This window comes from Puma concolor, chromosome B2, assembly GCF_028749965.1.
Source record: "Puma concolor isolate L17-30 chromosome B2, mPumCon1.1.hap2, whole genome shotgun sequence".
Classification (NCBI taxonomy): Eukaryota; Metazoa; Chordata; class Mammalia; order Carnivora; family Felidae; genus Puma; species Puma concolor.
This window is the reverse complement of record NC_141671.1, coordinates 94951996-94967185: the sequence shown is the minus strand read 5'-3', so window position 1 is coordinate 94967185 and position 15190 is coordinate 94951996. Positions and strand designations below refer to the sequence as shown.

Below are 15190 nucleotides of genomic sequence, written 5' to 3'. Positions count from 1 at the left end.
TTACTATTTATAAAATAAATTTTGCATTGTTAGCTAAATTGTTAGCATACTATCGTTAATTTTCTGGAATCTGTCAAGTATACAAGTTATACAATGTTGAAAGAAATCCCAGTATGCATGGAAATTGAATCATCATTTTGGGGGTAAATGGAATAATAATTTGCTCACTTTTTATGAATATGTTAACAGAGTTTTAACAACTGCCAAATCCCTTTTGCATTGACATGTTTTAAGTCAGCTGGGTATAAGAACGTGTGATAAAAGAATGCCAACCTTTTACCAAAGGTCACAGTTCATCCCCAGTATACTATTGTTCTTATTGATGCATTAAAGGTAGTAAGTTATAGAGCTATCAAGATATTCAGTAAAGAATTCACATATGAAAATTTAAGAGCGGCAGCCCACTAAACAGTGGTAGAATTCTGTAAATATACTGGATAATTGAAATTGTAAGTTTATCTCTACAGAACCTCTCTAAAGTACAGTTTTATACAATCAGCATAATGTAACTTTCATAAATGGTTTATGAGAAATATTTATACTCTGTAGCCTTCCCATTATTCTTGTTTCTACTAGGTAGTTCTTAAACTGAAAATTCCTACTGTAATAATGGATGTAGAGCAGTGTTCTTTCTTCCTGTTTGCTACTGCTGAGAAAAGCAAATCAAGATTGCTGTTTGCTAGCAATAACCCACCTCTGTGAAAGTACCCTAATCTTTTTATCCTTTGACTTTCTGAACCAATTAGGCAGTGATCTTGCATTTGATTTCCTTTCAATAATTATTTCAAATTATATAGAAGAGGGAGATGCATCTATTTTAGGGTATGTGAAAAACATTACACGTGCGCATGCACGCACACACACACACAAACGCACACACACACACATACACACATGCACAATAAACCCCCTTCAAACCAAATAATTGGATTGTTAATCCTATCAGTATATTCTCCATACATAAATAAGTAAAATTTAATGACTAGTGAAAAAGAAAGAACTTAAAAGAATTATTTATTTTTAAGCTGGGCAATAGAAGAGAGAGCAAAACTGAAAAATGTATCAAGTTAATAAAATAGTGTAGAAGAGTAACCTATTTTACAAATAAGCTATGTGGTAAAATACAGAATGTAGAAAGAATAGTTGAAATATAATGTGGTCTCTAAGCAACTTGAGATATTGAACTCATTTTTATCTTCTCATAGTAAGAGAAAGAAAATAAATCTAGGTTATAAGAGAACAAGTGAAAATTATCATCAGCTATTTATTGGGCATTGTATATGTGCATAGTTTCACAATTACTATCATTGATCAAAAGCAGGCAAGGTAATATTGACCTTGGAAAATTTCAACATAACAAAAGAAAGTAGTAAACAAACAACTACAAGTTTTCTTTGTGTTCAAAACCATACTTCCAACAAGGCATTTTGAGGGGAGGGCACAAAGGGGAAGCAGATAATTTTGTTTAAATGGCTAAAGCATGATTAACATGTTTTGGGGATATGAGCTCCTGCTTGGGATTCAGTTTCATGTTGCAAGTCAATTTCAGATTCTGTTTCTTTGTCATATTCTGGTCAATATCTTTATATAGAAAGAATACTTGTGTTTGTCTATTCCATTATAAACCATCTCCTACTGTTTTTTACCATCTATTGTTATCCTTTATTATTAAAAAATATTCTTTTATGCATGTCTTTCCTTCAACCTACTTTTTAACATGTGAAATTGTTTTATCAGATAGGAAAACTTTATTTTCCCAAATCAAATAATAATTGTTTAGCTTTGGAAGGTGACTTCCAATTCCTTCTATAAATAGAAATTTCTTCTATAATCTAATAATACTATTTAAAATGTTACTACTCTTGAGAATTATGATCCTTCTCAGTAATGGCATCTCAGTCTTATAATTCTCACTGGGTGATGAAAAAAATCTGTCTCTATCAAACTCAGTTTTTCTTAATTAATCTGAATCATTTATTTTTAGGATGGGAAGATAAGAAATATTCTTAAAAAATCAGATTACATGATAATAGAGACCACTTCATATTTTCAACCCAAAGATATAAATGTAATAATTTTGTAATCTTCATATTTCATATGACATTTTCATTTTTCTACATCCTTGAATTCCACCAAAGTATATGATAGATATAAGGATCATTGGCGTAGTAGCTCACCTATGCATTTATAGAAACTTGGTAAAAATTTTATCTCATATGTATAAAAATCAGAAATTTCTATTTTTCTATATAGATATATAATATCATCAGTCCACCTTCTTATGGAGGGTGTAGAAATTCATTTTGTCCAAGGCAACTAATTTCCTTTTCTCAGAAAGAGAGGGCATTGTTGAATTTTTTTCACATGGTGTTATTCTTTCCCTAATATTTTTGCAGTTTAATGGGCAGTTCTCACATTTAATGCTGTTACTAAACTCTCTTCAGCTGCTACAGCATCATAGCCCATAGATACCCTAAGGCTTTCCTACTGTGAAACTTTAGTTCTAAAAGATCATTTTCCATGATAATACATTTTTAGCTACTGCAATGCTAGAAATTACTCCAGAGAGAAACTTTCATTTTACACATGAACAAATTTGGCCCCAGAAAAATAAAGTAACTTGCCTAATGGCATACAGATAATAAATTAGACCCTCTTCAGTACTAGAATTGAAATGTATTGACTCATATACTACTGTTCATTTCATTATACCAGTATTTTCAAAAAAAAATTTCTAGCCAAAGTCAAGGTTTGAAATAAATTCCCAAACTTAGCCTTCTTTGTTTTCAGTTTTGTTTGCTTGTTTGTTTGTTTTAGGTTTTATAGATTCTTGCTACCAGTTTAGAAATGTTTTGGGGGTTAGGAAAAGTATGGATTTGTGTTTCTGGCTCCTTCTAGCTTGGTTCAGCCTGAAGTGACTTTCAGGTTTCTGGAGCTTAGATTTAATGATACATTAAATAGGAAGACATCAGAGGTTAAAGTAGGTGATTAATTAAGATAATTTCATTAGCCTTTGAGAACACCACTCTGATGCTGTGATGGGAGGGAAGAGGTCTCTTAACCAGACTGAACTTCAGTGAATTTATATACATTGTATATATTAGTATCTAAGTATTTAAGTTCTAAGATGATATGAATTCATTTCAATATAATTACCTGGAGAATCAAGACTGTATGGTTGTGGGGCTGCAGATGAGGACTGGGAGTAGTAGCTATTGGCGAACTGTACTGAGTTATTCCTTGGGCTAACCTTATGAACTTCCAAGGGAGATAATTAACCATGTTGATTACTTACAATGTCTTTCTGACCCTGGAAAAACAAGGTGTATCTACATGGATTATTTTCCTACTTACAATATACACATATATCAGTGGTTTGCCATTTTCACAATGACAGAATTATAAAGTGGTGCTAATATGAGCCACCCATTACAACATACTTATAGAAATGATCAACTTTTGAGTAACAGGTTCAACATAAAAATTGCATGAATATAAATGTGCTTAGAGTAGAAAGAGTATAAAACTTTGAGGACGCTAGAAACATAGAATAGAGTAGAATAGAATAGAATAGAATAGAGCTCCAATTAGAGAAATAAGAGGCATACAAAGAAGAGAGATGCAACTCTCTTAATCAGAAGTTACATATAAATTAATAAGACAATATGTCAAAATTATTTGTTTTACACAGTGTGCTTTTTCCCCCTCACTGCAGTTTAGCCATGCAAGAAATATATATTGAACTTCATGAGCTAGAAATGGCTTTAGTGCCATTATAGTGGTGAAGAGATTTGACATCTGCCTTCATGGAGCTTTCATGATGTTGGGAACACTTGATGATAAACAGGTAAAAAATTAAATAAATAGAAAATTGACATAGGAATACGTGTTAAAGTTTAATACTGGGATAGAGAGTGACTTAGGGACTAGAGCAGAGAATGCTTTAGGTAAGGGTTTCAAGGAAGAAAGAATTCCTAGAACAGTTTTTGACTTGAAACCAAATGGTCAATAAAAGTATCATGGAAAATAGAGTTCTTGACAGAGAGAACAGAAAGAATACAGGCTGTAAAGTAGAAATGAGGTGTTATATTTGAGAAACAAAATTAATGCCAGCTCTGGAGAGCTGCAGTAAGAGAGGAATATGAGATAAGACAGAAGATAAAATCTGATGACAGAAGATAAAATCTGGTCAAAGGATACATCATCCGATGATGTAGAGTTTGTTTAGACTGCATTCTAAGCAGGGTTACAGCCTAAATAACTAGACCCAGTTTCTGAATTAAAGGATTAATGGTGTCAACTTGATTATCAACAACAAAAACAACAACAACAAAACACCAACTAAGTGAATGAATGGATGAGCCATTCACTAAGTTCATATGTTCATAGAAAATCACTTTTAAATGCTTAGGTAAAAATACCTGACATACTAAATCATGGAAGAAAGTTGTATTGTTATAAAATGACATCTTAATTCAGTATAAAAAAATTGGATTCAAGTGTGTGCTTTGTGATTGTAGATCATATTTTTAGGCCAGTCCCTTAATAAGAAAGGGAAAAGCTTTTTTTATTCCTTCTCGTTTGTAGGTGAGAAGGTAGGGGGTAATGAAATATCACCAGCAAGTATGTTGGATTATGGTTTCTAAAATAGGCAGACTAACCAAGGAAAAAATAAGAGAGAAAACACAAATTACTCATACCAGAAATGAGAAGACATCACTACAGATCTCATGGACATTAGAAGAGTAATAAGTATATACCATGAACAACTCTATGCCCACAACTTTGAAAACCTAAATGAAATAAATCAATTCACTGAAAGATACAATCTATCAAAACTTACTCAAGAAATAGACAATCTGATTCCAGAAGATGGTGGCGTAGGAGGACGCTGGGCTCACCGCGCGTCCTGCTGATCACTTAGATATCACTTTAGATATCACTAAATAACCCAGAAAACCGCCAGAGGATTAGCAGAACGGAGTCGCCGGAGCCAAGCGCAGACGAGAGGCCCACGGAAGAGTGTAGGAAGGGCGGCGAGGCAGTGCGCGCTCCACGGACTGGCAGGAGGGAGCCGGGGGGGGGGGGGGGGGGGGGGGGGGGAGGGGCGGCTCGCCGGCCAAGCAGAGCCCCTGAGTATGGCTTGCAAAAAGCGGAGGGGCCTGACGGACTGTGTTCCCAAGCAAGCGCAACTTACCGTCTGGGAGGTCATAAGTTAACACCTCTGCTCGGAAAGCGGGAAGGCTGGAGGACAAAGGGAGGGAGAGCTGCTGAGCCCCCCGACGACAGAGCTCAGTTTGGTGGGGAACAAAGGCGCTCGCCAGCACCATCTCCCCCGCCCATCCCCCAGCCAAAATCCCAAAGGGAACCAGTTCCTGCCAGGGAACTTGCTCCCTCCGCGCAAACACCCAACTCTGCTTCTGCGGAGCCAAACCTCCGGCAGCGGATCTGACTCCCTCCTGCTGCCACAGGGCCCCTCCTGAAGTGGATCACCTAAGGAGAAGCAAGCTAAGCCTGCCCCTCCTGCCCCTGTGCACCTTGCCTACCCACCCCAGCTAAGACGCCAGATCCCCAGCATCACAAGCCTGGCAGTATGCAAGTAGCCCAGACGGGCCACGCCACCCCACAGTGAATCCCACCCCTAGGAGAGGGGAAGAGAAGGCACACACCAGTCTGACTGTGGACACAGCGGTGGGCTGGGGGCAGACATCAGGTCTGACTGCGGCTCCGCCCAACAACTCCAGTTATACACCACAGCACAGAGGAAGTGCCCTGCAGGTCCTCACCACACCAGGGACTATCCAAAATGACCAAGCGGAAGAATTCCCCTCAGAAGAATCTCCAGGAAATAACAACAGCTAATGAGCTGATCAAAAAGGATTTAAATAATATAACAGAAAGTGAATTTAGAATAATAGTCATAAAATTAATCGCTGGGCTTGAAAACAGTATACAGGACAGCAGAGAATCTCTTGCTACAGAGATCAAGGGACTAAGGAACAGTCATGAGGAGCTGAAAAACGCTTTAAACGAAATGCAAAACAAAATGGAAACCACCACAGCTCGGATTGAAGAGGCAGAGGAGAGAATAGGTGAACTAGAAGATAAAGTTATGGAAAAAGAGGAAGCTGAGAAAAAGAGAGATAAAAAAATCCAGGAGTATGAGGGGAAAATTAGAGAACTAAGTGATACACTAAAAAGAAATAATATACGCATAATTGGTATCCCAGAGGAGGAAGAGAGAGGGAAAGGTGCTGAAGGGGTACTTGAAGAAATAATAGCAGAGAACTTCCCTGAACTGGGGAAGGAAAAAGGCATTGAAATCCAAGAGGCACAGAGAACTCCCTTCAGACGTAACTTGAATCGATCTTCTGCACGACATATCATAGTGAAACTGGCAAAATACAAGGATAAAGAGAAAATTCTGAAAGCAGCAAGGGGTAAACGTGCCCTCACATATAAAGGGAGACCTATAAGACTCGTGACTGATCTCTCTTTTGAAACTTGGCAGGCCAGAAAGAATTGGCACGAGATTTTCAGTGTGCTAGACAGAAAAAATATGCAGCCGAGAATCCTTTATCCAGCAAGTCTGTCATTTAGAATCGAAGGAGAGATAAAGGTCTTCCCAAACAAACAAAAACTGAAGGAATTTGTCACCACTAAACCAGCCCTCCAAGAGATCCTAAGGGGGACCCTGTGAGACAAAGTACCAGAGACATCACTACAAGCATAAAACATACAGACATCACAATGACTCTAAACCCATATCTTTCTATAATAACACTGAATGTAAATGGATTAAATGCACCAACCAAAAGACAGAGGGTATCAGAATGGATAAAAAAACAAGACCCATCTATTTGCTGTCTACAAGAGACTCATTTTAGATCTGAGGACACCTTTAGATTGAGAGTGAGGGGATGGAGAACTATTTATCATGCTACTGGAAGCCAAAAGAAAGCTGGAGTAGCCATCCTTATATCAGACAAACTAGACTTTAAATTAAAGGCTGTAACAAGAGATGAAGAAGGACATTATATAATAGTGACAGGGTCTATCCATCAGGAAGAGCTAACAATTATAAATGTCTATGTGCCGAATACCAGAGCCCCCAAATATATAAAACAATTACTCATAAACATAAGCAACCTTATTGAGAAGAATGTGGTAATTGCAGGGGACTTTAACACACCACTTACAGAAATGGATAGATCATCTAGACACACGGTCAATAAAGAAATAAGGGCTCTGAATGAGACATTGGATCAGACGGACTTGACAGATATATTTAGAACTCTACATCCCAAAGCAAGAGAATATACTTTCTTCTCGAGTGCACATGGAACATTCTCCAAGATAGATCATATGCTGGGTCACAAAACAGCCCTTCATAAGTTTACAAGAATTGAAATCATACCATGCATACTTTCAGACCACAATGCTATGAAGCTTGAAATCAACCACAGAACAAAGTCTGGAAAACCTCCAAAAGCACAGAGGTTAAAGAACACCCTACTAACGAATGAGTGGGTCAACCAGGCAATTAGAGAAGAAATTAAAAAATATATGGAAACAAATGAAAATGAAAATACAACAATCCAAACGCTTTGGGATGCAGCGAAGGCAGTCCTGAGAGGAAAATACATAGCAATCCAGGCCTATCTCAAGAAACAAGAAAAATCCCAAATACAAAATCTAACAGCACACCTAAAGGAAATAGAAGCAGAACAGTAAAGGCAGCCTAAACCCAGCAGAAGAAGAGAAATCATAAAGATCAGAGCAGAAATAAACAATATAGAATCTAAAAAAACTGTAGAGCAGATCAAGGAAACCAAGAGTTGGTTTTTTGAAAAAATAAACAAACTTGACAAACCTCTAGCCAGGCTTCTCAAAAAGAAAAGGGAGATGACCCAAATAGATAAAATCATGAATGAAAATGGAATGATTACAACCAATCCCTCAGAGATACAAACAATTATCAGGGAATACTATGAAAAATTATATGCCAACAAATTGGACAACCTGGAAGAAATGGACAAATTCCTGAACACCCACACTCTTCCAAAACTCAATCAGGAGGAAAGACAAAGCTTGAACAGACCCATCACCAGCGAAGAAATTGAATCGGTTATCAAAAATCTCTCAACAAATAAGAGTCCAGGACCAGATGGCTTCCCAGGGGAGTTCTACCAGACGTTTAAAGCAGAGATAATACCTATCCTTCTCAAGCTATTCCAAGAAATAGAAAGGGAAGGAAAACTTCCAGACTCATTCTATGAAGCCTGTATTACTTTGATTCCTAAACCAGACAGAGACCCAGTAAAAAAAGAGAACTACAGGCCAATATCCCTGATGAATATGGATGCAAAAATTCTCAATAAGATACTAGCAAATCGAATTCAATGGCATATAAAAAGAATTATTCACCATGACCAAGTGGGATTCATTCCTGGGATGCAGGGCTGGTTCAACATTCGCAAATCAATCAACGTGATACATCACATTAACAAAAAAAAAGAGAAGAACCATATGATCCTGTCAATCGATGCAGAAAAGGCCTTTGACAAAATCCAGCACCCTTTCTTAATAAAAACCCTTGAGAAAGTCGGGATAGAAGGAACATACTTAACGATCATAAAAGCCATTTATGAAAAGCCCACAGCTAACATCATCCTCAACGGGGAAAAACTGAGAGCTTTTTCCCTGAGATCAGGAACACGACAGGGATGCCCACTCTCACCACTGTTGTTTAACATAGTGCTGGAAGTTCTAGCATCAGCAATCAGACAACAAAAGGAAATCAAAGGCATCAAAATTGGCAAAGATGAAGTCAAGCTTTCGCTTTTTGCAGATGACATGATATTATACATGGAAAATTCGATAGACTCCACCAAAAGTCTGCTAGAACTGATACATGAATTCAGCAAAGTTGCAGGATACAAAATCAATGTACAGAAATCAGTTGCATTCTTATACACTAACAATGAAGCAACAGAAAGACAAATAAAGAAACTGATTCCATTCACAATTGTACCAAGAAGCATAAAATACCTAGGGATAAGTCTAACCAAAGATGTAAAGGATCTGTATGCTGAAAACTATAGAAAGCTTATGAAGGTAATTGAAGAAGATTTAAAGAAATGGAAAGACATTCCCTGCTCATGGATTGGAAGAATAAATATTGTGAAAATGTCAATACTACCCAAAGCTATCTACACATTCAATGAATCCCAATCAAAATTGCACCAGCATTCTTCTTGAAACTAGAACAAGCAATCCTAAAATTCATATGGAACCACAAAAGGCCCCGAATAGCCAAAGTAATTTTGAAGAAGAAGACCAAAGCAGGAGGCATCACAATCCCAGACTTTAGCCTCTACTACAAAGCTGTCATCATCAAGACAGCATGGTATTGGCACAAAAACAGACACATAGACCAATGGAATAGAATAGAAACCCCAGAACTAGACCCACAAACGTATGGCCAACTCATCTTTGACAAAGCAGGAAAGAACATCCAATGGAAAAAAGACAGTCTCTTTAACAAATGGTGCTGGGAGAACTGGACAGCAACATGCAGAAGGTTGAAACTAGACCACTTTCTCACACCATTCACAAAAATAAACTCAAAATGGATAAAGGACCTGAATGTGAGACAGGAAACCATCAAAACCTTAGAGGAGAAAGCAGGAAAAGACCTCTCTGACCTCAGCCGTAGCAATCTCTTACTCGACACATCCCCAAAGGCAAGGGAATTAAAAGCAAAAGTGAATTACTGGGACCTTATGAAGGTAAAAAGCTTCTGCACAGCAAAGGAAACAACCAACAAAACTAAAAGGCAACCAACGGAATGGGAAAAGATATTTGCAAATGACATATCGGACAAAGGGCTAGTATCCAAAATCTATAAAGAGCTCACCAAACTCCACACCCGAAAAGCAAATAACCCAGTGAAGAAATGGGCAGAAAACATGAATAGACACTTCTCTAAAGAAGACATCCGGATGGCCAACAGGCACATGAAAAGATGTTCAGCGTCGCTCCTTATCAGGGAAATACAAATCAAAACCACACTCAGGTATCACCTCACGCCAGTCAGAGTGGCCAAAATGAACAAATCAGAAGACTCTAGGTGCTGGAGAGGATGTGGAGAAACGGGAACCCTCTTGCACTGTTGGTGGGAATGCAAATTGGTGCAGCCGCTCTGGAAAGCAGTGTGGAGGTTCCTCAGAAAATTAAAAATAGACCTACCCTATGACCCAGCAATAGCACTGCTAGGAATTTATCCAAGTGATACAGGAGTACTGATGCATAGGGGCACTTGTACCCCAATGTTCATAGCAGCACTCTCAACAATAGCCAAATTATGGAAAGAGCCTAAATGTCCATCAACTGATGAATGGATAAAGAAATTGTGGTTTATATACACTTTGGAATACTACGTGGCAATGAGAAAAAATGAAATATGGCCTTTTGTAGCAACGTGGATGGAACTGGAGAGTGTGATGCTAAGTGAAATAAGGCATACAGAGAAAGACAGATACCATATGGTTTCACTCTTATGTGGATCCTGAGAAACTTAACAGGAACCCATGGGGGAGGGGAAGAAAAAAAAAAAAAAGGTTAGAGTGGGAGAGAGCCAAAGCATAAGAGACTGTTAAAAACTGAGAACAAACTGAGGGTTGATGGGGGGTGGGAGGGAGGAGAGGTTGGGTGATGGGTATTGAGGAGGGCACCTTTTGGGATGAGCACTGGGTGTTGTATGGAAACCAATTTGACAATAAATTTCATATATTAAAAAAAAAAAAAAGAAATAGACAATCTGAATAGAAATGGAGTCAATAATTACGAACTTCCCCAAACAGAAAGTGCCAAGGCTAGATGGGCTCAATGATGAAGTATACATATTATTTAAAGAAAAAAGTATATCATTTTTTCACAATCTCCTCCAGAAAATAAAAGCAGAGAGACTACTTCCCAAATCATTGTATGAGGCCAGCATTACCCTAATTCTCAACCAAAGACATTACAAGAAAAGACAACTATAGATTGAGATTGCTTATGAACATAGATGCAAAAATTGTCTACAAAATATTAATATTTAAAGAAAAAAGTGTTTTTCTACAATCTCCTCCAGTAGATAGAAGCAGAGAGACTACTCCCTAATTCATTCTGTGAGGCCAACATTGCCCTAATTCTCAAACCAAAGGCATTACAAGAAAAGACAACTACAGATTGATATTGCTTATGAACATAGCTGAAAAATTATCAATAAAATATTAGCATATAAAATCAAACAATGTTTAAGAAGGTTTTTATATGAGATCAAATGAGATTTATACCAAGTATGTAGTCTGGTTCAGTATTTGAAAATCAATTTAATCTATCATATCAACAGAGTAAAGAAGACAAATCACATAATCATATCAACATGTTCAGAAAAAGCATTTGACTAAATCCAACACTCTTTCATAATTAGAAACTCTCAGCAAACTTGGAATAGAAGGATACTTCCTTAACTTGATAAAGAATACATACAAAAAAACGTCTAGCTAACATAATACTTACTGGTAATAAACTAGAAGCTTTCCTGCTAAGATCAGTAGCAAAGAAAGGATGTCTCCTCTCACCACTCCTTTTAAATGTTGTACTAGAAATCCTGGCTGATGCAGTAAGACAAGAAAAGGAAAGACAAGGTTAACAGATTGGAAAGGAAGACATAAAACTCTTTGTTGACAGATGACATGAAAATTTACATAGAAATCCAAAAGAATAAATATCATCAACAACAAAAATCTTCTGGAACAGTTATAGCAAATTATAGCAAAGTTGTAAAATACAGATACTCCAGCGATAAACAAGTAAATTTTGATATATAAAAACCATTTAAATTACCATTCCCCAAACTGAAATACTTATGTATAAGTCAAACAAAATACATGAAATATCTAAATGAGGAAAATGACAAAACTCTAATAAAAAATATAAATAGAAACTAAATAAATGGATACTCTAAGCTTATGAGTAGCAAGTCTTAATATTGTTAAGATATAATTTTTTTCTCGTTAATCTGTAGACTCAGTGACATCCCAATTAAAAATCAACCAAATTATTTGGTTGATATCAACAAATTGATTCTAAAGTTTATATGCAGAGGCAGAGATCCATGTGCTAGGTTTAGTGTATTTTTGCTGGACATGCCTTACCTATATATGTTAGGGGAAAGATCCTGTCTCTGTATTTCTTTCTTTTTCTAATGCAAACACGAAAGCAACCTTACAACAGGAGAATAAATAATCTGCTTGGTACAAGGTTGTCCAAATTTGCTTGTGATGGTTTTTATAAGGATACTTGGGAAAGGCTGATGCCCAGAATGTAAGGCATGTCAAATGCCCAATTAGTGTAGAATCAGTACTGAGAAGGGAGGACATCTATTCACCCCAAAAAGCTTTTTGCTCAGTGAAAAGTGATTTATTTTCCAGGATCATTTTTACACAATACTGTTTGTTGCATCAGAGTTCAATTCTTTATCCTTGAGGATCATCATATACATATCCAAAATAGGAATAGTGGGGATATATTTGCAAACCTCTTTTCCCCTTTGTTCTTTGGATTGGAAAGGTTTATGTCTACCATTCAAATTCAGTTTGCCAAGCACTCAGGGTATGAGCCAAATTGTCGTTTCCTGCAGCAAGACAAGCAGAGACCCAAGGATTATGATTTTGTTATCATAGGTCTCCTCTAGAAGAAAAAACTATAGGTTGCAAAGGCATTGCTGCTTTTATAAACTCACTAAGATTAAAATAGGAAAAGTGTGTGATTTCATGCTTCTTCCTGAACCTTGTGCCTGATTTTCTTCTTAAGTATTTTATGTATTTGCTCAAATCCCAATATTTTATATAGGTTTGGGCTGAGAAGTTTCTATTAGGCTAAAGAAAATTATGGATATTTAAAATGAGTGAAAAAGTAGATTAAATAGATATTTAAGGAGAGTCATTTTAAAAGCTTATTTTTATCTATTTTGAGAGACTGAGAGACCAAACGGAGGAGAGGCAGAGAGAGGGAGACAGAAATCTAACCAGGCTCTGCATTGCAGAGGCAGTGCAGAGCCTGATGCAGGGCTCAAACTCACCAACCCCGAGATCATGACCTGAGTCAAGTCAAGAGTCAGATGCTTAACCAACAAATCACTCAGGTGCTCCAAAGGAGACCATTTTATATCAGTGAGTTAATTTAAAAAGCATCTACTTAAAAACTTAATGCAAAGATTTGGGAATGTTAATGTTAACAGTGGCAGTATAGTTTTTGGCTCTTCCTAAATCCTCACATAAAACCATACGAAACAACAAGGTCACAAATAAAACAAAAAACAAGAAACCAAAAAACCAAAACAACAAAAGCTTAATGGACAACATTTACATAAACATCAATGACTAGATATCCCTATGAACTTCACAATACCAGCATATATAGCCACAAATGCGTCAGTTACTGGTACAGGGACAATAGAAGATAGAAGGAAACAAAGCGTTAAATGATAAACATAGAGAAAGGAGATCCCAGAGTCCAAAGTCATTCATCATAGTTATTCATGAGACAATTTGAGAATACTGGCTACATCTATATGGAGAATTGCTCATTCTGATAGCGGAGGAGAGCAAAGGGCCTATGGTAAGATCCAAAAGGTCTGAAGTAATTTAGCTTCAATGAATATTCAAAACTGATATACCCAGGATCTCTTCTAAACAAGATCCTCTACACTAAGGAGAAACTACTGGAAGGAAGCAGAATGGGGAAGGGGAATAGGACAAGAAAGGAAGATGCCATATTTAAAAAAAAATTTTTTTAAGTTTATTTACTTATTTTGAGAGAGACAAAGAGAGTGTGAGTGAGGGAAGGGGAAAAGTCAGGGGGAAGATAGAGAATGCCATGCGGACTCTGCACTGTTGGCAGACTGGAACCCATGAAACTGCAAGATTATGACCTAAGACGAAATCAAGAGTCAGTCCCCCAACTGACTGAATCACCCAGGCACCCCAGAAAGATGCCATATTTTAAAATACTACACAAAACAATAGAAAAGTGGATTTCTCTGATGTAGTAAGAGCTATATGAACCAAACTTCCTTTTAAAATGAGTGATGAAGTTTCTCAGGATCCACATAAGAGTGAAAATATATGATATCTGTCTTTCTCTGTATGGCTTATTTCACTTAGCATAACACTCTCCATTTCCATCCACGTTGCTACAAAGGGCCATATTTCATTCTTTCTCATTGCCACGTAGTACTCCATTGTGTATATAAACCACAATTTCTTTATCCATTCATCAGTTGATGGACATTTAGGCTCTTTCCATAATTTGGCTATTGTTGAGAAACCCATGGGGGAGGGGAAGGAAAAAAAAGGGGCTAGAGTGGGAGAGAGCCAAAGCATAAGAGACTCTTAAAAACTGAGAACAAACTGAGGGTTAATGGGGGGTGGGAGGGAGGGGAGGGTGGTATATATATATATATTTCAGAAGAATAGTAAATGATAATCCTTTAAAGTATAGGACAGATAGTATATTAGGCCCTTCTACAGAGATCTTAACCACAGGATAAAAAAAAAAAAAGAAAAGAAAAGATAGACAAAGTGTCAAGGACGAGTACCTATCAGTGAATATGTATCTGTAATAGTTCTAAATGCAGGAAAATATATCCAGGACATTTTTTTACTTGAATTTTTAAATTATATGTTTCTATATGAAGAATGGGCTCAATCAACAAACAACGTGAATCTAAAAGTTAAAAGAATTATGTTTCTATTAGTAGGCCAGGAAAAATAAAGATTTCATTCCTGAAAATAAAATAATAAAATAAAATAAAATAAAATAAAATAAAATAAAATAAAATAAAATAAAATAAGTGATGAAGTATTAGTGTCAAATCTCATGCTATATTCTATAGGAAAAAAGAGACTGCAAAGCAGAATAACATCACAGCAAGCTAAATCTTCTCAAGTAGATCAAACTCTAATATTTCAACACAAATTTCAAAACAAACTGAAAAACGTTAAGAAAATGATACAAGACATAAATGACCAAAATGTATCAGAAGTAGGAAAACAATCAAGAATGATGTGACATTCTCATAAAATAATTTGAAATAAAAGAGCAAATCATTTTACAAAAGAAGACTAAATGAGAAGAA

At 36.6% G+C, this 15190-nt stretch overlaps 1 long non-coding RNA gene across 10 annotated transcripts in view; it reads left to right on the top strand.

Annotated features, from left to right (window-relative positions):
- LOC147581115 (uncharacterized) overlaps positions 1-15190 on the top strand; it is a 1011143-nt gene that overhangs the window by 851836 nt on the left and 144117 nt on the right. For 2 of the 10 annotated variants that reach the window (XR_015251438.1, XR_015251426.1), the window contains exon 1: positions 3740-3847. The exons of the other annotated variants lie outside the window; for them this stretch is intronic. This is a non-coding gene — a long non-coding RNA (uncharacterized LOC147581115). Of the gene's footprint in view, positions 1-3739; positions 3848-15190 lie in introns of those variants that run through there. 10 annotated transcript variants of the gene reach the window in all.